The sequence below is a fragment of the Lagenorhynchus albirostris genome, chromosome 17 (genome assembly GCF_949774975.1).
Source record: "Lagenorhynchus albirostris chromosome 17, mLagAlb1.1, whole genome shotgun sequence".
NCBI classification, from domain to species: Eukaryota; Metazoa; Chordata; class Mammalia; order Artiodactyla; family Delphinidae; genus Lagenorhynchus; species Lagenorhynchus albirostris.
In genome coordinates, this window is record NC_083111.1 from 74,303,864 (window position 1) to 74,325,627 (window position 21,764).

Here is a 21,764-nt window from a genome sequence, read left to right on the forward strand (position 1 = left end):
CTTCACTTCTCCGAGCCTCTGTTTTCTCATCTGCAAAATGGGCATAATAACAGCACCCCCCCCCAGCCCGACCCCGATCCTGGGGTTGTTGCAGGGACTCAGTGAGAGATGATAGAAAGTTCTCAGCACAGCGTCTGACATAGTAGGTGCTCGTACGGTTGGTAAGCGGGATGGTGGTGTGATGTATTAAGTCGGAAGGTGGACAGGACTGGATTCGAATCAAGTGGTCCTCTTTTCAGCACATCCTTACAGCAAGGCCTCCCTCCATGTCGATCGGGTGGAAGTCTGCATTCTACAGGAGGCGGCGGGGCCGGTCCCACTGAAGAAGGCAGCAGGAAGCAGGCTGCGCGAGGAACGGGGAGGCACTTGGTTCTCGCAAAGGCAAAGCTGGGCTCTCCCCAGCCCAGAGTCAAGAAAGCCTGGACAGGAAGGAAGGCTGGGAAAGCACTTTGAGGGTCTGGCTCCTCTTCTCCCCCCTCCAGTCCCACTTCACAGATGAGAAACTGAACCCGGGAAGGGGGAGTGTCTTCCCCAGGGTCACACAGCCACTTAGCTTCGGAACTTGGAATAGAACCTTGGTCTCCTGAGATGAGCGTCACTCCTCCGCCTCCTGCTCTTCTACGAGGAAACGTGGCTCATTCCTTCCGCTGGCTCAGAAGGCAAATGTCAAGTTTCTCTATCTCTGTGGGTGGATTTACCAAAACTCAACATAACTCAACAAGCTTTTCTCTGAGTCACTTCAAAACATCTCCCTTGTCTTTCAGGGAGAGTCGATCTCATTCACATGCTCCATGGATCCTGGAATGGGAAGTGGGGTGGTCAACTGTGAACTCAACGCAGGGCATAAAGGAGGAGTTGGTGGGCACTGGATCTGGTTTGGGGTCTTTGTTTGTTGGTCTGCTTTCCCCCAAGCCTTGCGATTGGCAGTAGGGGGAGAGTGGGTGCGGGAAGGTACAGAATCCGCTCTTCAGAGCTGCTGGTCCAGAGTACGTGAGACAGGATGCTGTACGTTAGAGAAGAGACAGGAAAGGTGAGCACAGGCTGTGCTAGACAGGGAGGGCTTCAGGGAAGAGGTGAGCCTGGCACTGGTTCTAGAAAGACGGGGAGAATAAGACAAGGTAGAGGAGAAAAAGAATTCCACAGTCTTGTGGGGTAAAGTTTTGAAAGAGAGCAAGGAGGACAAACATCCCACTTTTGTGTTTTTGTTTTTCTTCACGGGGCCGGGGGCAGAGCTGATAATGAGCAATAGGTAGAATCCATGATCTGAACATTCAGGGAGCATCACTGGAGTGTGCCTCAGTTTATCCATCTGCAAAATGGGGAAACTGCAGCCAACTGTATAGGCTTCTGGAGGGTAGAGAAGGATGAAACCCATGTGGGACATCCCAGAGGAGGCCCTGCAAGTGGTCTAGAGTTACACTGCCCAGCACAGCAGTCACTGTTGAAAGGCAATTCTTCATGGGTCTTCTGCACGTCTATGTGTCTTTGGGGCAGAAGCAACGACAGCTTCTGTTCTGGACTATCTTTTCAAGGATGCAGAGGGAATGGAAGATAGAGGTAGTGTGTCCCTCTGGAGCAGAGCCCAGGTCTGCTTACCATCCAGTATCATAATAAAGACTATTTTTTATTAGTAATAAAGTTGGGTAGGTTTGCTTGCAGACCATTATAAAAGATCATGGATCTTCATCCACAAAGCAAAGCCATGGGACTTGGGAAGCAAGTAAATGATACAAACCAAAGCTCAGACTGCCTTCTGTGTGTGCTATGAGTAATACAGTCCTTCGTGTCTGATCCAGGAAGCTCACGTCTTCTGCCAGCATCTCCCAACAGGCTGATTTGTTAGCTTACAACTAGAATAACATCTCAAGATTTTCAGTTCTTCACAGCCACTGGCCACACGTGGCTATTTTTAATTAAAATGAAATAAAATGTAAAATACAGTTCTTCAGTTGCAACAACCATATTTCAAGCACTTAATAGTCTCGTATGGTTAGCAGTGACTGGACAGGACAGATGGGGGCCATTCCCATCACTGGGAAAGCTCTATGAAGAGCACTGATCTAAGACATAAGGGCACAGGGTATGGGGCCGGACCAGCTTGGGTTCAATCCTTGCTACTACAATTTCTGGCTCTGAGACTTTCAGCAAGTTATTTCAGCTGAGTTCCCTTTCCTTGTCTGTAAGGCAAGAAAAACAGGGCTGACCTAAGGGTTCTTATGAGGATTCCGCAAGACAACACATACAAAGGGTGCAGTCCAGCCTGCTGAGGGGGTCCCTAAACAGGAACTAATAATTTAGATATTGAGCAAATGCCACTTCCCCTTCACACTACAGTGGCAGGCAACACTGAGTGGTGCGAATGAACAGGAAGCAAGGTGACAAACACAGACAGGACTAGGAAGTCAAGCCCAAAGGTTTAGCCTGAGGGCAAGTGGGAGCCTCAGAAGATTATAGGCAGAGGGAGGCCTCGTCTCTGCCCACCCAAGCTCATGGAGGCAGTGTGGGAGGGGAAAGGTCACAGGCTGTGGTCTAGAAGACATGGCTGGGATTCTGACACTGTCCCTCTCGAGCTGGGAGGCCCTGGGCAGGTATTTTATCTCAAGAGCCGTGGCTTTCACCTTGCAGACACTGGCATTGTAAGCCCCACCTCGTGGAGTTGGTGGGAGAGGTAAATGAGATAACACACTTAAACCTTCTAGAACAGATCCTGGCGCATAGCAGGCACACTAAGAAAGGAAAATCCATTACTTTCTTCTCCGGGCTGGCCGAGAGGACAGGCAGGAAACCTGAGTGGCCTGGAGGGGCAGGGGGTGGTAACCAGGAGCTGCTGGCCTTTCCTCGGGTAGCAGATTGCTCGCAGTGACCCTCAGAGACACCTCACCTGGAAAGGCAGGTCGCAGGTTTGAATTCCCTCAGCTGGGGTCAGGCTACGTGGAAGGGGCCGCCAGGTCCCTGGAGAGGGGCCGCTCTTGGCGCCCAGTCCAGAGAGGCTTTTCTGAGCCGCTATCACCCCTCAGCTGTTGTGTCTCTTGGCTACTAGCAGCTGCCCCTTCCTCCAGAGGACTGCCCTGGCCAGACAGGAGCTGCCTCGCCCAACAGGTGACCACCTCTGGCCCCTGCCACCCTGGGCTGCCCCCAGACTATGACGGAGGGAATCGGGGCTGCACGAAGCTGACCCCCTTTGCCTCCACATGGAACCAGCCCTGTGGTGGGTGCCCTGTAGGCTCCGGGGTCCCGTGGGGTCAGGCTGAGGGTTGACTCCAGCTGAGATACCTCCTTACCCAGCCTCTCTCCTCCCCCTGCCCTGTCCAGCCTCTCTCACCACCTTCTGGAAGCCACAGGCACCAAACCCCTGCCTCGGGCTCTGCTGGGAGGGAACTGGGCCCCCTGCATGAGGCTGGTCTGAGCAGTGACCGTCAGGAAGAGAAAGCCTCAAAGTGAAGCACTCGCTCTCAAGTTCAGAGAGCTTTTTCCAGAGTACAGAGGCTCCCCGACCACCGTCTGGTCCAGACTCTTGGCTTTATACCAAGCAGCAGAAGCCATCGGTCACTTAGCAAAGACTGACTGGGGCCCAGAATGTGCTGGGCTCTGTTCTGGGTGCTGGTGACACCACGGTGAACAAGGAAACAGCCTTCTCCTCTGGAAGGTTAGGCATCAAATCAAACAGAGCAGATCACGGGAAACACTTCAGCAGCAAAGTCGAGGGGGTGGCATGACAGTGGATGACAAGGAAGGTGCCACTGGGGTAAACTCCAAGCTGAGCTCCTGAACGAGTCGGCCGTGCAAAGGCAGGGGCGAGGAGACCAGAGTTCAGGCGGAGGGGAGAGTCCGTGCAAGGTGGTACAGCAGAAACGAGCTATGCATGTTCAGCCCAAAGGCCAGCGCGGTGCAAGCACACTGGCTAAGGGATAATTTTACAGGATGGGGTCAGAGAGGGAAGCAGGGCCTGATCATGTGGCCCCGGGAGGGCAGTGGCTTGTCACCCAGCAAATTAGCAAAGGCAAGAGACTCTTCACGACCCCCTTCCTAGTCACCCCCTCTGGGTGAGCTCTGTCCTTGGAAACCAGCGGCACACCAGTCCCACTGGGGTTCCCCAGGCCGAGCCCATCTTTCACGTCGAATATTTCAAAACCAGAGATTAAGACTCGTGAGTAAACCAATTAGCGGCCTTTGGAACATCACCTCCACTTTCCAAAGTGTTTCTCTGGGCTTTCATGTGAAGGCGTCCAGCAGACACGAGACTGATAAATATTTCATCGTCCTTCATTTCCTCTCACATCAAATGAAGGGGCGGCGGAAGGCGTGGGGAGGACCTGCTGGAGAGATGAGTCAGGGCAGAGCACGGATGGGCTTTTGGAGTGGGGGCAGCTGCATGTCCTTCCTGCTGCTCGCTCGCTGGGCAACCTGCAGCCAGTGCTGAAAGCATCCGGCGCCTCCTTGTCCTCCTCTGGAAAATAAGAGTGCTAGGAACCGTGACAGAGTGGACTGAAGGCGGCTCACACGCTGGGCACACGCTGAGGACAGGGGACAGTCACGTGACTGCACTCAGGTCCTCCTCTGCCCAGGGCGGCCACCCCAGCTGGGAGCAGCACGGGGACACGGGGAAATGTCCATCATGGGGAAAGGCCAGGGCATGGAGTAGAAATCTGAGGACGCCTGTCTCCAGTGCATCCTTCCTGAGTCCTCACACTGCGTGATTCACGCAAATAACCGCTGACCTTTTCAAACAAGACTTTAAGGGATAAACGGAAGTGCTTGTTGCCACAGCAGATAGAGGGCAAAGAAAGGAAATCCTTGTCATTTCCCTCTTTAAGTCTCCAGCCTTATTATCCAACGCCTGAATTAAATCCCTCTGATATACTTGTACATTTTGGCAGTAAATACTCATCTCAGGGGTTTTAAAAGATCGACAAACACATTGTGAAAATTCTCATCAGGCCGAAGCTTGCTAAGGATGGAAAAGCAAGGTTATCTGGGCTTAGAACGTTCGTTAAGAGTGTACAGAGACGTAGATACGCATGAAATCTGCAGTCCCTGTGCAAGATTAACATATGGAATTGTTCTGGAGCGTCTAATAACACAGAAGCGTGACTGTCTTTAATGAGCACCTACTATCTGCCCGGCACTTTACAGACAACAGAACATTCACTAACTACTTGGATGTGCACTGTTTCAAACAATTTATGTGGATAAAGCCATTCAATCTTCCAAACAGTCTAGTATTAGGTACCTTATTGTCACCCCATGTTTAGGCTAGCACAGAGAGGTGAAGTCACTCATGCAAAGGTCACACAGCGAGTAGATGGTAGAGTCGGTACCAGAATCCAGATTGCCGGGCTCCGGAGCTGACGCCAACAGTGACAAACTGTCCTAAGGTATCTCCCCTCCTCTTAGCTACAGACCTTGACAGTGACATATCATCATTTCCATTCTTAAGGGAAGTCCATCAAGTTGCAGAAGGAGAAGGGCTTTTCCCAGGTCACAGGCCAGATATGAGTCAACTCAGGGACAGTCCAGGTCCCAAGCCTTACTCCTGCAGTGTGTCCCGAGGCTAACCAAGTCACGGGTGGGTGGGAAGTGAGCTGGGAGGAAAGGAAGACAAAGCCATTTGGCGTCTTCAAATTCAGAGAACCAAATGCATCTCCCTATTTGCCCTTTGCCAAACCAGTTTGGGTTTTCAAGTGAATAATTAAGATTCTTAACAGGAAATCTGTATCTTAGGCACAGCACTGGGTATGAGGACATCTTAAATAGGACCAGAAGAAAAGGGTGGAGGAGTCTCCTTTCGCTGAGTATAAAAGTCACACGTGATTCTTTAAGATCAGGCTGACAACCCAGTCCATGGAAGGGTCCAGACTGTGGGGAAGGGACTGGTGGCTTCTGCGGAAGTAGGGGGTCCTCACTTGGGTTCCTATTGCCAAGGACTGGCTGGTGGACTGGACAGGTCTCTCAAGACATGACGGGCCCAGTAACCCCTGAGAACACAGTTTTCAAGGTCAGGGAGAAGCACAGAATGAGGACAGCGCTGTCCCCACGTCAGCCACCCCTGCTCGGAGATCCCACCAGGCCCCAGGCTCTGGCTTTGCCTCTGCCTGCATCAGTGCCCCGCCCACCTCTCCTGCTGGGGACCTAAGACTGACCAAGATGCAGGTCGATGCCAGCACGTCCAGGATGCCTCATCCAGAACCACCCGTTTATACCACTTTTGAGTACTTTTTTCTTCTTTTTTTTGTTTGTTTTTGCATTTTATCTTGGAATGGAGAAGGTCCATGCTTAGTGTAAAACTCCATATTTACATCAAGGAAAAGGCTGAACACACAAGAAATGTAAACTTCTCTAAGGCAAGGGTTGGTAAACTACAGCCTGCAGGCTGGCCACCTGCTTTTATAAATAAAGTTTTATTGGAACACCATTGTGCACATTCATTTCTGTATTGTCGATGGCTGCTTTTGTGCTCCAAGGGCAGAGAGTTGAGTAGTTGTAACAGAGACTGTATGGCTCTCAAAGCCTAAAATGTTTACTACCTGTCCCTTTATATAAAAAGATGGCTTTTTTTTTTTGATCCCTGACCTATGGGACCAAATGCCTTGAACTAATTTTTTTTTTTTTAAAGGGGAAAGGACATAAAAGGCAAATCAGCACAAAAGGAAGGCAGGTGACCCATCAACTATCAAGAACATTTCAACTTCACTACTAACCGAAGTCATTCAAACAGCAAAGGGGCGCCATTTCTTACATATCAGAATCTCAAGGATGCCGACCCCTGACCCCTAGTTCCCTCTTTGCATGACCCCTCCTGCCCTGCACAGCACACTCCCAGGCAACCCACAGTTGACTCACTGTGGTTTCGGGCTCACACACACGCTCAGAGTGGACCAGCGCTGCCTGCACTAGCTCAGCATCACCCTGGGAGCACGATGCACAGAGTAGATGTGCCCTCCGAGCTGCGGGAGAGGAATGAAGGGGCAGCATCAGGAGGTGTAAGAGCCACCTGGTCGCTTTCCTCCCTTCCGGCTGCTGCCCAGTCTCCTTCTGGTGAGTCCCTCTCCTCCGCGAGCCCTCCATGGGATGGTCAACACCACGACATGAGTACAGGGGTCCCTGGAGACTCCTCAGGCTTCTGCATTCTCGGGCAGTGAGATTCGCTCCTGGGGCCCTGACCTCTGAGCACATGAGCGAGACTGGAAGGAATGCGGGGGCAAGGTTCTGAATTCCTGGGGCACTAGGTGGAGACATGGGGTCCAGACCTCACGTGCGTTTGCCTGCTAAGACCCTGCCTTTCTAGTCCAGGGCTCAGGGCCTTCTCTTCAATCCTGTGGCTCGCCCACAGTTTCATAGAGAGAGGGAGGCCACGCTGCTCATTTCCACACGGGCCCCTCCGCCAATCCAAAGCCCTACTGGCAAAATCCATCTCCCTCTCACTATGCAGCCAACCCTACTCACGCCTCACAGCCCAGATGACCTACCCTCCCTTCCTTAACGTTTTTCGGGGTGATCCAGCCTCCTCCTCCCCACAGTCCTCTTCATTTTCTGGACCTCTCGTTCCCCCACCCACAGTCCTGGCCTCACTAGCAGGGCCTGTCTCAGAGAGTGAGCTCCTTGCCACCACCTTGGGGGAGAACACCCATCATGAAAGGGCAGGCAGCTCGCCCTCCCTCCAGAGACCCACACCCACTCCTGGAGCCCTCGGCCACCTCTCTCTGCTTCACCCTCACGTGTTCACCCCTGCCCTCTCTGTTCCCATCCTGCTAACCCAATATCTGTGCTTGAACTCTCCAAGTTCATTCTGCCTCCGGGCCTTTGCACTTGCTGTCTGTACTGACTCCTTCTCCTCCTTCCTTTCCCAGCTCAAATGCCACCCTTTGGGGAGAAGGAATAGAAGGGGAAAAGTAGTTCACGTTTCTCTAGCCTTTTCGCTGGCAATTTAGATCCATCCACTTGATTACACTCTCATAATAGCTCTGTGACAGCGGCAGGGCCACAGTGATGAACACGGGCAGCCCAGTGTCAGAGCTGGGTCATCGTGAACTGGACTGCTATTCACTCTCAACTCCAAGCTCGGGTTCATTTCCCTAAGCCATGTGTCTGACCACAAACGAGAGAAGACACCCCCACTCTGCCTGAGACTTCACAGGCAGACTCTAAGGATGCCAGTTCAAGGGCAGTCAGACTCCAGGCATTCAGTCGAAGAGACCCTTTACAAAGAGGCCAGAGCTGATCTCTGCACCCTCACAGCTGAAAGCGTTAGTTCAGCAAATGCACAAACAGCTCTCCTGCCAGCAGGGGGCGCCCTGGCATTCGTGCCCCACTGCGTGCCAACCGTTTCCTGCCGAATGACAAGTCAGAATTTGCCCTGTGCCACACTCTTGGTCAGGCTTTCACCGAAACCATTCCAGGGTTGTTTCTGGCAACACAGTCGCTGGACAATCCCATGGAGGAGGGCCCAGAAGCCCGGCCCTACCCCAGACTCTGCCATTACCAGCTGTGTGACTTGGAGCTGGTCCCTTTCCTTCCCTGGGCTTCGGTTCCTGCCTTGGCAAAAGGTGGGGTTAGGAGACCACTGGGATGTTGGACTACGCTTTACGTCCCTCGGGGTCACTACCTCCCCAGGAACATTTGGCAAGTTCCCAAACTCTGAACCTCAGTTTCCCAATCAGTCAAACGTTGTACTAAATCAGAAGATACGGCAACAGCTGTTTTACAAACCGATTCTGTCTGTGCCATACAGCCATTCACAAAACTGTGAATTAGCTATAATTGTCAAAAATCAGAAAGCTTTACATAAAAATCTGGACCTCAAGCTTCTTTTGCTAAAGAAGGGGGAAAGCCAGGAACCCTGGGCTCCCGTTCCCCAATCCCCACGGCGGAGCAGCAGCCATCCCCTTTGGTCAGAACCTGGTCGGTTTTCTAGTTTGTTGCAGGCCCCACTATTCCCTATTGTCTTCCTAGGTCTCTTTATCTGTTCATATCACCCACCTGGTCCCTATGAACCTAGGGGACTGTGACTCCTGGACTGGAGGTCCTAAAGGTCTCTGCTGCTCCTGCTACCCTGCCACACCCTGGGGTAGAGAGTGGAGGGCCGCCCAGCTTGAGGCTGAGATCTCCAGGGCTTCCTCCCACTGCCTGGCTGAAGGGAGAGGCCCTGCCTCTGCTAGGATTCCGACGCCCGGGTCAGCGGAAAGATGATAGCCTCTGGAACGCACCTACCAGCCGTCAATCAGGCCATGTGGAGCTCCCTGCGGCCACTGCAGCCTCCTATAATTACCTGCAGTGTGTAATAAAGCCCCATTTAGGAACCTGAGAAAGGACCCCACCAGGAGAACTGTTTCCTGGATAAGTTCCTGATCACAGAATTTCAGGGTTGCAAGCGACTTTGAAAAAGCATCTAGACCCACCATCTGATGCTTAAATCTCCTCCAGAGAGGCTGACAAGATTCATTCCAGGTCTTACTATTTGCCCAGCACCGTCAGGAGCTGAAAATATAAAAAAAGCAGCAAATGCAGCCTCAACTGTGAGTCCTCCCAGGCTGTGGAGGCCAGTCTGGCAAACGGACAATGAGGACGCAGGATGGCACGGGCTTTCACACCCAGCAGCTACCGGGAACTCGGCCATACTATTTGTCAAACACTCTGCATAGATAATCTCAGCTACTTCTCAAGAAAACTCTCCCAGGAGGTGCTATTCTTTTTTTATTTCCTCAACTTTTTGTTTTACTCACAATATAACTACAACACGCACCACACATTGACATTTTCTCCATCACGTTCTTAAGCCTAGACAATCAACAAAACAAAAATCAAACTATGATTCGCGTAGGTTTGTCAGTTTCCATATGAAAATATTCCCATTACCGCCGATTTCAAGCTACAGGGAATTGGGAAGAGATATACAGTAGACAACGTTATATAGCGCTTACACAGACAGTAAAACAGACCTAAGTAACCCAGTAGCATAGATATTACTCATATGTACTAAAGCAATAACAAGGTGATGAATTTCAAGTATTTATTCAGGAGGTGCTATCCTTAACCTCTCGTTTGCAGGTGAGGACTCTGAGGCTCAGAGAGGTTAAGGCCCTTGGTCAAGGTTGCACAGCCTATAGGTGTTGGAGCAGGCTTTGATCCCAGCGATCTGAGACTCCAGAACTGGGTTTGTAAACACAACCTCAGTCTGCTATTCTGAAGGGCAGCCTGGGGAGCAGAGAGGAGAGACTGGGGAGCAGCGCCTGCTGAGGGGACAAAAGTCTGTCCTGAATCCTGAAGGACACGCAGAAGACAGAGTAAGCCCGAGGTGGACGAAGGGCCAGGCTGAGGGCTGGGCCAGTGCAGAGGTCTGGGGCCTCATTAGTAATCAGAGAAATGCCAATAAAAACAGGATGAGACATCACTTGACACCTATTAGCTTGGCAAAAATCATCAGGCACTGCGATGCCAACTGTCGGCGGGTGGCTGCAGACGTGAGAACTCACGCCCTGCTGATAGGAAGGTGGACTCGGCAGCCGTCCTAGGACACCACCTGGCAGTACCGCGGCAAGTTACACATAGGCATCCTCTATGCCCCAGCAATTCCACTCCCACCTATCCGAAGTGTTAAGGAATCTATCAAGCAAATTTTGGAACGTTCTTATGTATGTTAAAGGAAGATAAATTCTGGTTCACAAAGAATATTTAAAGACATGGGGAAATGTTTCTGTTGTAAGGCCAAGGAGGCAGGAGGCGGGAAATACATGAGCTGAGAACAGAGCCACCTTGTAGGGTAACCCAGGAAGTGTCCGGGATTACATGCCAGGCATATTTAATTCAATAAATCAATGTGCTCAGGTCCTGTTACCTCTGACAGTCATGTTCTGGGGAGCTTTGATCTGATCTTTACATTTTCCCCCATTCATTCATTCATCCATTCATTCGTTCAATATTTATTTACTAAACACCTGTTAAATGTCAGGTAATGTGTCAAGAGGGAACAAAATGGATGAAGGGAGCTTAAGTTTTAGGCGCAAGAGAGAATCAACAAAGAAGTAAATGCGTAACACGTCAGATGTCCAGAGACCAGTGATGGAGAATAGAGGACGGGGCGTGGGCAGAGAGTGCAGAGAGTGGGAGTGTGCACACGCAGCTGGACGGTTCTGTGTACTCTGCAGGGAACCCCGTCTCGCTAGAGGCAGCCCCCTATGCCAGCAGCACCAAAGCTTCTGTGTCCTGCCACGTCTGCTCTCCTAGGGCTCCTAGTCGTACCAGCTTCAGGTGAAACTTCATTTAGCTCCTGAGGACTTGAGCTGCTTCGAAGTCATCGAGAAGAGACACTGAGTCTGGTCCATCTGGTACCTTTCCTCTGAGTCAGGAACACATGGTTTCAGATCCTTTTTCAGCAGAAGCATGAGCCCCCTGCAGCAGAGGCACCGTCCCTGACAGCTCTGCTCACCACAGTCTCCAACAAGAGGACATTCATGTTCGGCATCAAAAGCCTAAACAAGTACTCAGCTTCCACCCTGGAGTCCCCTTCTAGGGATCTATTCCCGGAAATGGCTCAATGTGTGGACAGAGTTTTGTGCCCAAAGAGGTTTATCATCGTGTTATTTTTTTTTTCTTCCAGTCTTATTGAGATGGAATTGACATACAGCACTGTATAAGTTTAAGGTGTACAGCATCATGGTTTGACTTGCACACATCATGAAATGATTATAAGTTTCGTGAACATCCATCCTCTCACGCAGATACAAAATTAACGAAACAGAAAACATTTTGTGATGAGAACTCAGGATTTAGTCTCTTAACAATTTTTATATATAACACACAGCAGTGTTAATTATATTAACCATGTTGTACGTTCCATCCCTAGTACTTATTTATCTTATAACCGGAAGTTTATACCTTTTCACCACCTACATCCAATTCTCCCTCCCTCACCTTCCCCTCTGGTAACCACAAATCTCATCTCTTTTTTATGGGTTCGTTTGTACGTTTGATTATTTTTGAAGTGTGACTGACCTACGGCACTATGTTAGTTCCTGGTGCACAACCTAGTGATTTTTTTCCATGTATTTCAAATGATCACCACAGTAAGTCTAGTTATGATATGTCACCATGCAAAGATATTTTATCGTTACTGACTGTATTCCCCACACTGAATATTTCATACCTGTGACTCATTTATTTTGCAGCTGGAAGTTTCTACCTCTTACTCTCCCTCACCTATTTCTTTCCTCTCTTCCCCTCCTTCTCCTGTGGCAGCCACCTGTTAGTTCTCTGTATCTATAACTCCATTTCTGTTTTGCTATATTTGTTCGTTTGTTTTGTTTTCTAGATTCCACATATATGTGAAACCATACAGTATTTGTCTTTCTCTGTCTGACTCATTTCATTTAAATAATACCCTCTAAGTATTATTGTAAATGGCAAGATTTCATTCTTTTTTTATGGCCGAGTAATATCCCCTTGTGTGTGTATATATATATTTTTATATATATATATATATATATACACCACATCTTCTTTATCTTTATCATGTTATTTATTTATTTATATATTTATTAATTTATATTTATTTATTTATTTATATAAATAAATAAAATATCACGTTATTTATATATATATATATATATATATATATATATATATATACACACCACATCTTTATCTTTATCATGGTATTTATTTATTTTTTTTTTTGCGGTATGCAGGCCTCTCACTGCTGTGGCCTCTCCCGTTGTGGAGCACAGGCTCCGGACACGCAGGCCCAGAGGCCATGGCTCACAGGCCCAGCCTCTCCGCAGCATGTGGGATCTTCCCGGACCGGGGCACGAACCCGTGTCCCCTGCATCGGCAGGCGGACTCCCAACCACTGTGCCACCAGGGAAGCCCCATCATGTTATCTTTAATAGTAAAATGCCACAGAGCTCCAACACGCTCCACCGTAAGGAAATTACTAAGTGCATCATGGTACGAGCGAGTATCTGTTATACCGTGGAAAAGTCTGCATCTTTAATAATGCTCATGCAGAATTTGAACAGGAGAAAACATCTGCTATACCGTTAAATTGTTAAGCGACAAAGGAAACAATATCAGAATCAGAATGACAGTTTTAACAATAGAGGAACCGAAAAACATACAGTGAAAGGAAATTCTCTAAAATACTAAGATAGGCACTTTCTGGGAGAAGTGGTTCTGTAGGATTTTTTATCTTCACACTCTTCTCTCTTTTCAGCATTTTCTTCAGTGATCATGGCTACTTTTATGATCGTGAAATAAAACTACCAACACTCCCCAACCCTAAAAAATGGTGGTACCTTCAAAACATTCTCTAGCCACCCGACGCACAGCACCAGGACCTTTACCTAGCAATCTCCCAAGGCTGTGTTTAATGAGAAAGCCTCCTAGGATTGGGGATTTCATTTCCAGAAGCTCAGACGCAAAGAAGAGAAGGAAAAATAGAAAGCAATATAGGATGTCAGCAAGGGTGTGTCAGAATGCAGACCCAGCCAGGGTGGACCTGGCTCCCAGGAAAGAGGGCTTGGGAGCACTGTCCCTGGATTCTGAGGCTCCCTAGGGCCCCGCCCAGCCCCCATTCCCCTCTCCAACCCCAGCTAAAAGCCTGTAGGGACTGCCTCACTTTCACCCTGGAGCGCAGAGAGGTCCTTCCTCGCCTTTCAAAGCACCGTCCCTGGATCAATATGGGCGAAGCTCCTTGCACTATCCTTGTGGGAATGTATTACAGCGTCATGTATTATACGCCACAGCAGAAGGTCTGAGGCTCAGAGAGGTCAACCGACTTGCCCGAGGCCACACAGCTGGTAAGAGACAAAGCAAGGCATGGGACTCAGGCTTCTGCTCTGACCCCCAGAGGACTTTACCCCGCACCACAGCTGGCCCAGGAGCCCAGCAATGGCATCTGGAAGCCTGAGTTCAAATCCCAGCAGAGTCGCTCAGCCTCTGTGGGAGTCTGTCTTGCTAGCTAACCCCTAGGAGCCCAGGTTCCATCCATGAACGGGAAACAAACCTAATACTGACCCTAGGGGTCAAATGCTAAGCCGCTGGTACCCTGTAAGCACATCATCAATACTATTATTGTTGTTGTTTGTCACTTTTGTCCTCCCTGGAGTTAGGTCCCTCTCTGGCCTCCTGGTGTGCCCCAGCGCACTGCCCCCCTCCTTCCACCCTCCCAGGCCGAGGAAAGGGCCTTCCCAGCTCCATCCCCAGACCAGTGTGGAGAACGTGCTGGGCAAACGAGCAATGGAGTAAAGAGACCGAGACCGGGACAGAATCACGAGAGGAGGGTCAGCTCTGCTGAGACATTTGCGCAGCATTTCCAAACTCTGCTTTTTGGCTTCACGTGGCTGCTTTCTGGCCAACTGTGCTCAATTCGTGTCTAATTCCAAACAGATGGGTCTGTGCCCCGCCCTCACCCTGCTCAGTCTCTCCCCACCTCCTCCACGGGCCTCCCGCCTTCGGACCAGACCAGAGGGGTGCTGCCCGGCCTCCTGGGGAGGGTGGGGCACAGCCCTTCCTGAGGGTGTTGCTCAGTCCTCCGAACACCACAGAGGCGGAGACTGAGAGGTCCAGGCCCACATAAGCCAAAGGATAGACTGGCCCGCCCTGCCCCTGGGCGCACCCCTGTCACAGCACATGTCACACGGCAACAACCATGCCTGTGCGCAGCTGTTGCTCCCTCCACGCTGAGAGGCAGGAAAGCCTAGTGGTTAAGCACATAGACTCTGGGGCCAAGTGGCCTGAGTCTGAATCTGGCTCTGCCAAATCTTTGCTGGGCACCCCTGGGCAAGTCTCTTAACCTCTCTGTGCCTTCTTCTCCTTTCTCTGTAAAGCAGAGATTGTGATGTTAAAACTAGCACCTACCTCAACGGGGCCCTGCAAGGATGGATCGGGAGTTTATGTAAAGACTGAGAAGAGTCATGCCATCGACGGAGACCAGCCATGTTTCCCGCTCTGTGTCAAATGCACAGTCAACTCTCATGGGATTCCCAGGAATTCCCTAAGGTCTGCACTGGGGTCAGTGCTCTTCCAGGGTAATATTTATGACTGGTAGAATATATATATATGTTTTTAAGGAAGGTTGAGCAAGTTATTATCACCCTAAATTTTCAAATGAAAATCTGAAACGCAGAGAGGTTAAGAACTTGTCCAAGGTCACCCAGCCTGTAAGTGGTAGAACCAGGACACAAACCCAGGCAGTGTTCCCAGGACAGAGCTTTAACCACCAGGCAACACTGCCACCTCCAGCTGACATCACCGTTTTGCAGGTAAGTGGACCCTGGCACTTCCTTTAGTTCTCCCAAAGGTAGCCTTGCACTGGAAGGCAGGCCTGGACCCTAGGCAGCCTACATTTTGATAAGCTCCTAAGCTGAAGATTCTCCCACCTTTGCAGACCTGACAACTCCCCAGCCCTGGGCGTCAGAGACCCTCACCTTCTGCCGTTCCCTCTTCCATCACTCATTCCCCAGCCAGTATCCAGGGTCTGGGTTCCTACAGATTGTTCTAGATCAAGAGGAAGGAAGCTAGAAAGAGCTGATGAAGACTTCAAGGCTCCCCAAACATTCAGAGCCAGCAAATCCATGCAGAGGCTTCAGTAAAGGGTTGTCTAATCACCGTTTGCTTCAACCAGCTAATATCTTTCTTTTCATCCAGACATCTGTCTCCACAGAAAAAAGGCATCCACCGAGGGGCCAGGGGCCTAATTGCTGTGGGTTCCTGAGATACAATTACGTGTCAGAGAGAAACAGCGAATACTGGGACTTTCGGGCAACACAGAAACCACTGTAAAACCTTGCAATTACAGGGCAAAAACAAAAAAGTGAGCTGCCCCGGCCCCTGGGGTAGAAATAGCCCAGCGTGGTTTCCTGATTTGCAATACTGCCCAAGATGAGGTCAGAGCGTCCAAGAGGAATCATGGCACGAAATTCTGCAGCTGAGCGCAGTGGGAGGGGTGCCCGCAGTTCCCTGGTGCAGAGGGGGTGGGGGAACTGCAGGGAGTGAATGAGGAAGGGGGGACCGGAGGCCATGCTTGCTGAAGGCTGTGGGCTCTGTGATGGCTGGACACCCAGATACATCAGTGTACTTGGTTCTCGGAACAACTCAGCCAAGTGGGGCCTGTAGCCCCAGTTGCCAGCTGAGAAACCAGAGGGTCAGAGATTTGCCCCAGCCCATCAGAGTACTGATTCTTGAGCCCAGATCTGGCTGATTCCGAGCCCAGATCTGGCTGATTCCGGGCCCAGAAACCCATCCATGTTAACGAAGGTGTGCATCTGTATTGCCACCTCCTGGAGAAGGGGCTGCTTTTTAACAAAGGGCAAGGTGAGAGGCTAGATTACTCTGGGTGGGAGGAGAGAGCTCGCCTCTGTTTTTCTGCAGGTCCCAGGCCAAAGGTGGGGTTTGGGCTTGTGGATAAAACACATTGGACTGGAAACCGAAACCCTGCTTCAAATCTTGCCTCCACTACCAATGCTGTGTGATCTTGGGGAAGACTACTTCAGTTCTCTGTGCAACGGTGTCCCAGCTGGAGAAAGGGGGTTGGGGTGGTGGGTGAGTCTGATCCACTCTGGCTCCCTCAAGCTCTCTGTCCTTCCTACTGCCTGTCAGCTTGGCATGGAGGTTATGAGCTACGGTTCTGTGGCAGATTGCTGGGTTCAAATCCCAGCTTCGCCCCCATGTGGTGTAACCCCTGTGACACATCAGGATCATAACATCCCCAGCATAGGCAGTTATGACAATTAAATAACGTGAGTGAATCGTACTTGGAGCACACAAGGCGCTGCCTAAGTGCATGTCGGGACTCAAGCCAAGGCCACGCAGAGCCCGGGACCGTCCCCGTGCAGGAAGGGGACAGCTTGCCTCCAGATGGGTCTCACACCTCAATGCCTCCTTTTCAGGGACTAACAGCAGACAGGAGGTTCCAGGTACCCCCAGCCCGCTCTCAGCTCTGTGGTTAAGGCTGGGTGGCTTAGAAGTCTGTGGGCTATGGCCAGGAAGGAGGCATTCCTAGGATGTCAGGAGTCTGGAGGGCTGAGTGGAATCCTCCCAGGGCCACCTCGAGCAGATAGCACCCATCCTCACCGCATTAAAATCAGTGCAGAAACGGTGCACCTGGAGGAGGGGATTTGCTTTCCTGCCCAGGGGCCCCAGAGCCCACGCCCAGCCCCTCCTCAGCATTGGTGCTGGCAGGGAAGAGGCAGGGTCCAGCCCAGATTGCTAGGCTCAGGACCTGCAGGAACGTCATTCCGTCACTCACTGACTGGTCCCACGTGCCAGCGACCAGCCCTGTGTCAGGCACGTGCCGGTCCCTGAGGGTGCGGTGCTGAGTGCAAACACTCTCTGCTCAGGGAGAGCCCCTGTCCAGCGAGGGGGACGCAAGGCATTAGCAAACAATGCATACATGTGCTAGTCAAGCTGTTTTCCTCTACAGCCAATGCTAAGACCAGGATTCAGCGAATGACCACCCGTGGGCCCAATCTGGCCGGCCGCCTGTTCCGGCAAATGCAGTTTTCTTGGGACACAATGACGCCTGTTCATTTATGTATTGCCTGTGGCTGCTTTTGCGCTGCCATGGGAGATCAGCGCAGACACAACACAGACGATCTGGCCCACAAAAACGCAAATATTTACTATCTCCGGCCGTTTGCAGAAAGAGTTCACTACCCCTGTTCTAGACCGCAAGGGCTCCGACGGCAGGGCCACGTGAATCCTTTTGGCACATCAGAGCCTCTTCGTCCATTGTGGGGAGATGAAAACAGCCACCAAGATGGGGAAGGGCCGGCGCTAAAGGGGAGGGGTCAACAGGGACAGTTTCCTGAGGAGGTGGCCCCTTCATTGAGTTAGTAATGGCCGGCAGGTGACCTGCTGGGTGGAGAAATAGGGCAAGCACGCTCCTGGCAGAGGGATAGCCTTGCAAGGACACATGGTCACTGTAGGTACTGAGCGAGTAGATGGGCGCATGCAGGGTGAGGGTGCGCAGAAGCACAGCACAGCCTGGCGTTGAAGGCTTCGGGGGTAAACCTTGTAGCGGTGGGTACTCATCCCCAACTCTCTCCAGCCACAGCAAAGATGACACACATGCCATTCCTTGCCTTGTGGAATTTAGCATCTAGTGGGGGAATGTGACCGGCAAATGCCACGCAGAATGTGCTGAGTGCCTGGGAGGGGCACGAGAGAATTTGAGCAGGTTCTGATGAAGGACAGAGGTCAGTCCGTTTGGGGACAAGATGAAAAGGGTCCTACAGGAGAGCTGGAATTTGAGAAAGGCCCTAGGGTCTCTTACAGGCTGGGGGTGGTGTTCCTAAACAAGAGTTAGAGGTCATGAAACCCAGGCCCAGCTGCAGCCTACCTGGCAGATAGAATATTGAAAGACCCAGCTAATGGGTCTTAATCTGGCAGGCGGATTAATTTCCATCTGAGGTTGAGGACGCGAGGCTAGGGGCCAACGTGGGCTGTCACGGGAGTCCGGAGGAGGGGCTCCAGGCCCAGGCAGGCGTTCGGGGCTGGTTTCCCAGAGGAGGGGGGGAGGCTGAATAATTGGAGGAGCATAGGGAATTAGCCACAGGAAATCACTGAAGTCCATCAGGACACACAGGGTCACCCTTGGAGACAAGTATCACCCAAAGGTCAAGGCGGCCCCTACAATCGGCCCTCCCCTTTCCCCCCTGACCACCTACCGGCACCTCACTCACTCTGCAGGGCTGGACAGATTCGCCAGGCGCACTCCTCCCAGTCTAGGGCTTGGCCATGGCTGTCCCCCCAGCTGCCCACCTGGATCAGGTCCTCACTGCCTCTAGGTCTCTGCTCACCTTTCTGCTCTCAGTGTGGCCAGCCCATCACCTCCACCGGCAGCACTCCCAAGTCCTGTCCTAGCTTCTCGCTCTCTCTCACAGCACTTCCCATCTTCCTACAGATCCCTGGATCCACCTGCTCACTTGGTCATTTATCAGAAGTCATCCCCACCGAGACGTACATTTCAGTCAGTTAACTGAGGCAGCCTCAGCTTTCTGCACCCTGCCTGGAACAACGGGGGCATCCAATCGATATTTGTTAGTAGAATCAATGAATAAAGCGGGCGCAAGAGAAGGACCCAGCGCTTTATTAAGAGACCCCCCTCCCCCCGCCCTGCCAATTCCTTCTTCACACGCTCAAAAGCTGCGGCTGGATAATCCACACCGACCTGTTATCGTTTTTTTCTTTTTGAACCGATGTGTATTTTCAAAGCCTAAGGGAATGCATATGCCTCTGTAAAGCTCACACTGAGAGCTTCCAGACAAAAAGCATTTCAGGAAAACACTCCCAGTGTGAGCCACCACGCCACCGACAGAGCATCCCGTGAGCCGTCAGGAGCAGCCTGGGGTTTCCGGGGAATCCCTGGGGCCAGGCACCGGGGGCTCCTGCTTTGATTCCTGCCCCAGCGGCAAGATGTCCTCAATCAGGGGCTAAATGAAGACAGTCACTTCACCAGCAAAGGGAGGGAAAATGAGGAGGGCAGTTGGGAGCTGTCACCAAGCCCTTCATCGGGGCTCCAGGGAACACGAGCTGGGACAGACACGCGGCCCCTGCACCCCACAGCTGAGCTCTCGTTGGGGTCCCGCCGTGATGGTCATGCTCTACGAGGCACCATGTGACTGTCCCTCAGTGAGCCCACCGGCGTGAGGGGACAGAAATGCCGCCTTAAGATGTGGCTCGGGCTTCCCTGGTGGCGCAGTGGTTGGGAGTCCGCCTGCCGATGCAGGGGACGCGGGTTCGTGCCCTGGTCCGGGAAGATCCCACATGCCGTGGAGCGGCTGGTCCCGTGAGCCGTGGCCGCTGAGCCTGCACGTCCGGAGCCTGTGCTCCGCAACGGGAGAGGCCGCAACAGTGAGCGGCCCGCGTACCGCAAAAAAAAAAAAAAAAAGATGTGGCTCTGTTTAAGATTCAGATTCTTAGCAATGAAGTGAAATGGGTAACTTCTGCTGTAGTGACTTAAAATTGTTTCTTATTGGCTTCAGTATATATATAGTATATGTATAGAGTATGATATGTATACATACACATATGCGCATATATAGTGTATATATAGTATGACGTGTATACATACGTATAGCGTACGTATAGAACATATGTACACACATATGCGTACACATATAGCATGTATGTGCGTATGTAGGTATGGATACATAGCATTTAATAAGTACCAGGTACTGTTCTCTAAGAGCGTCATACCTATCAGCTCATTTAATTCTCATAATAACCCTGAGAAATAGGTACTATTATCCCATTTTATAGGGGATGGAGGTGAAGCACAGAAAAGCTACATATCTTGCCTAAGGTCACCCAACTGGATGCAGATGAGCCTGAGATGTGACCTCTCCTCACCCCACAGCAGCCTGCTTGCAAAGCCATACTTTTAACCTTGTACTTGTGCTTTGTAAATTATGTACCAGGGACCCCAGGGGGTCAATAAGCCCTTCCAGGGAGTCCATGGCAGCAAAACCATTTTCATAGTGATAATAAGACATCATTAGCTTTTTCAGTCTCACTCTCTTGGGCTTTTGCTCAAGGGCACCGAACCAATAAAAGGGTGAAAAACTGTGGTAGAGATTAATGATTAAATTGGAACAGAGCACAAGATTGCTGACACTGGAATGGCAAACATTTTGTTTAGAAACTAGTTAATTATTGAGTTTACCTGCCTTCTTTTTGTGGGTTTTTCCCCAAAATACTGAGAAATTAGAAGGCTTAGAGCTGTTGCCTTGGTAACAGTACTGGACAATACTGACATCTTAAAATGATGTTGGTACCACTGTCCAATAAATGAATATTCACATTGTTTGTGGAATTTTGCATTAACTCACTGTATGAGAACCGCCAAGCTTATTTAGCAGGATGTGGGTGAATACACGTGACTCTATCCCTAGGATAGGGATACGGCTCTGCCTGAGACATGACCTCCCCTCCTCCACAGCAGCCTGCTTGCAAAGCCATATTCTTGTACTTGTGCATTGTAAATTATGTTCCAGGGACCCCAGGGGGTCAATAAGCCCTTCCAGGGAGTCCATGATATCAAATCGATTTTCATAGTGATAATAAGACGTCATTTGCTTTTTCAGTCTCAGGGGTTTCCCAGAGGCAAGTGGCGTGGGATTTCACCGCAGGCCGAGGCAACAGCTGACTGAGGACCCAACTGACTTCCTTTAAGACAGACATGGAGGAGATCTGTAAGACAACACTACTTTTCTCACTAATTTTCTTTCTTGTTTGGGAAAGTAGCTGGTTTTCATCACACTTACGTTACCATGTGATGGACTTATTATCTTTTTTTTGTTGTTTTTTTATATGTATTTAGATTTATTACAACTTCTGGATAATTTGCACCTTTTTCATCGACACTCTCTATTGTGTTTTTTGGGGGGGGAGCTGCATTGGGTCTTTGTTGCTGTGTGCAGGCATTCTCTAGTTGCGGCGAGCAGGGGCTACTTTCCATTGCGGTCCGCGGGTTTCTCATTGCGGTGGATTCTCTTGTTGCAGAGCACAGGCTCTAGGCGCGCGGACTTCAGTAGTTGTGGCACGCAGGCTCAGTAGTTGTGGCTCGCGGGCTCTAGAGCGCAGGCTCAGTAGTTGTGGTGCACAGGCTTAGTTGGTCCGCGGCATGTGGGATCTTCCCGGACCAGGGCTCGAACTCGTGTCCCCTGCACTGGCAGGCAGATTATTAACCACCACACCAGCAGGGAAGTCCCTATCGTTATTTTTAAAGTAATAAATATGTAAAGAATTTCTCAATTTTAATAACACAATAC

At 50.7% G+C, this 21,764-nt stretch overlaps 1 protein-coding gene across 4 annotated transcripts in view; it reads right to left on the reverse strand.

The window, feature by feature from the left end:
- Positions 1-21,764, reverse strand: part of ST3GAL1 (ST3 beta-galactoside alpha-2,3-sialyltransferase 1) — an 88,327-nt gene that overhangs the window by 47,570 nt on the left and 18,993 nt on the right. Inside the window, exon 1 of one of the 4 annotated variants that reach the window (XM_060128578.1) lies at positions 4,183-4,512. The exons of the other annotated variants lie outside the window; for them this stretch is intronic. The gene's annotated coding sequence lies outside the window, so the exon portion shown is untranslated. Of the gene's footprint in view, positions 1-4,182; positions 4,513-21,764 lie in introns of those variants that run through there. 4 annotated transcript variants of the gene reach the window in all.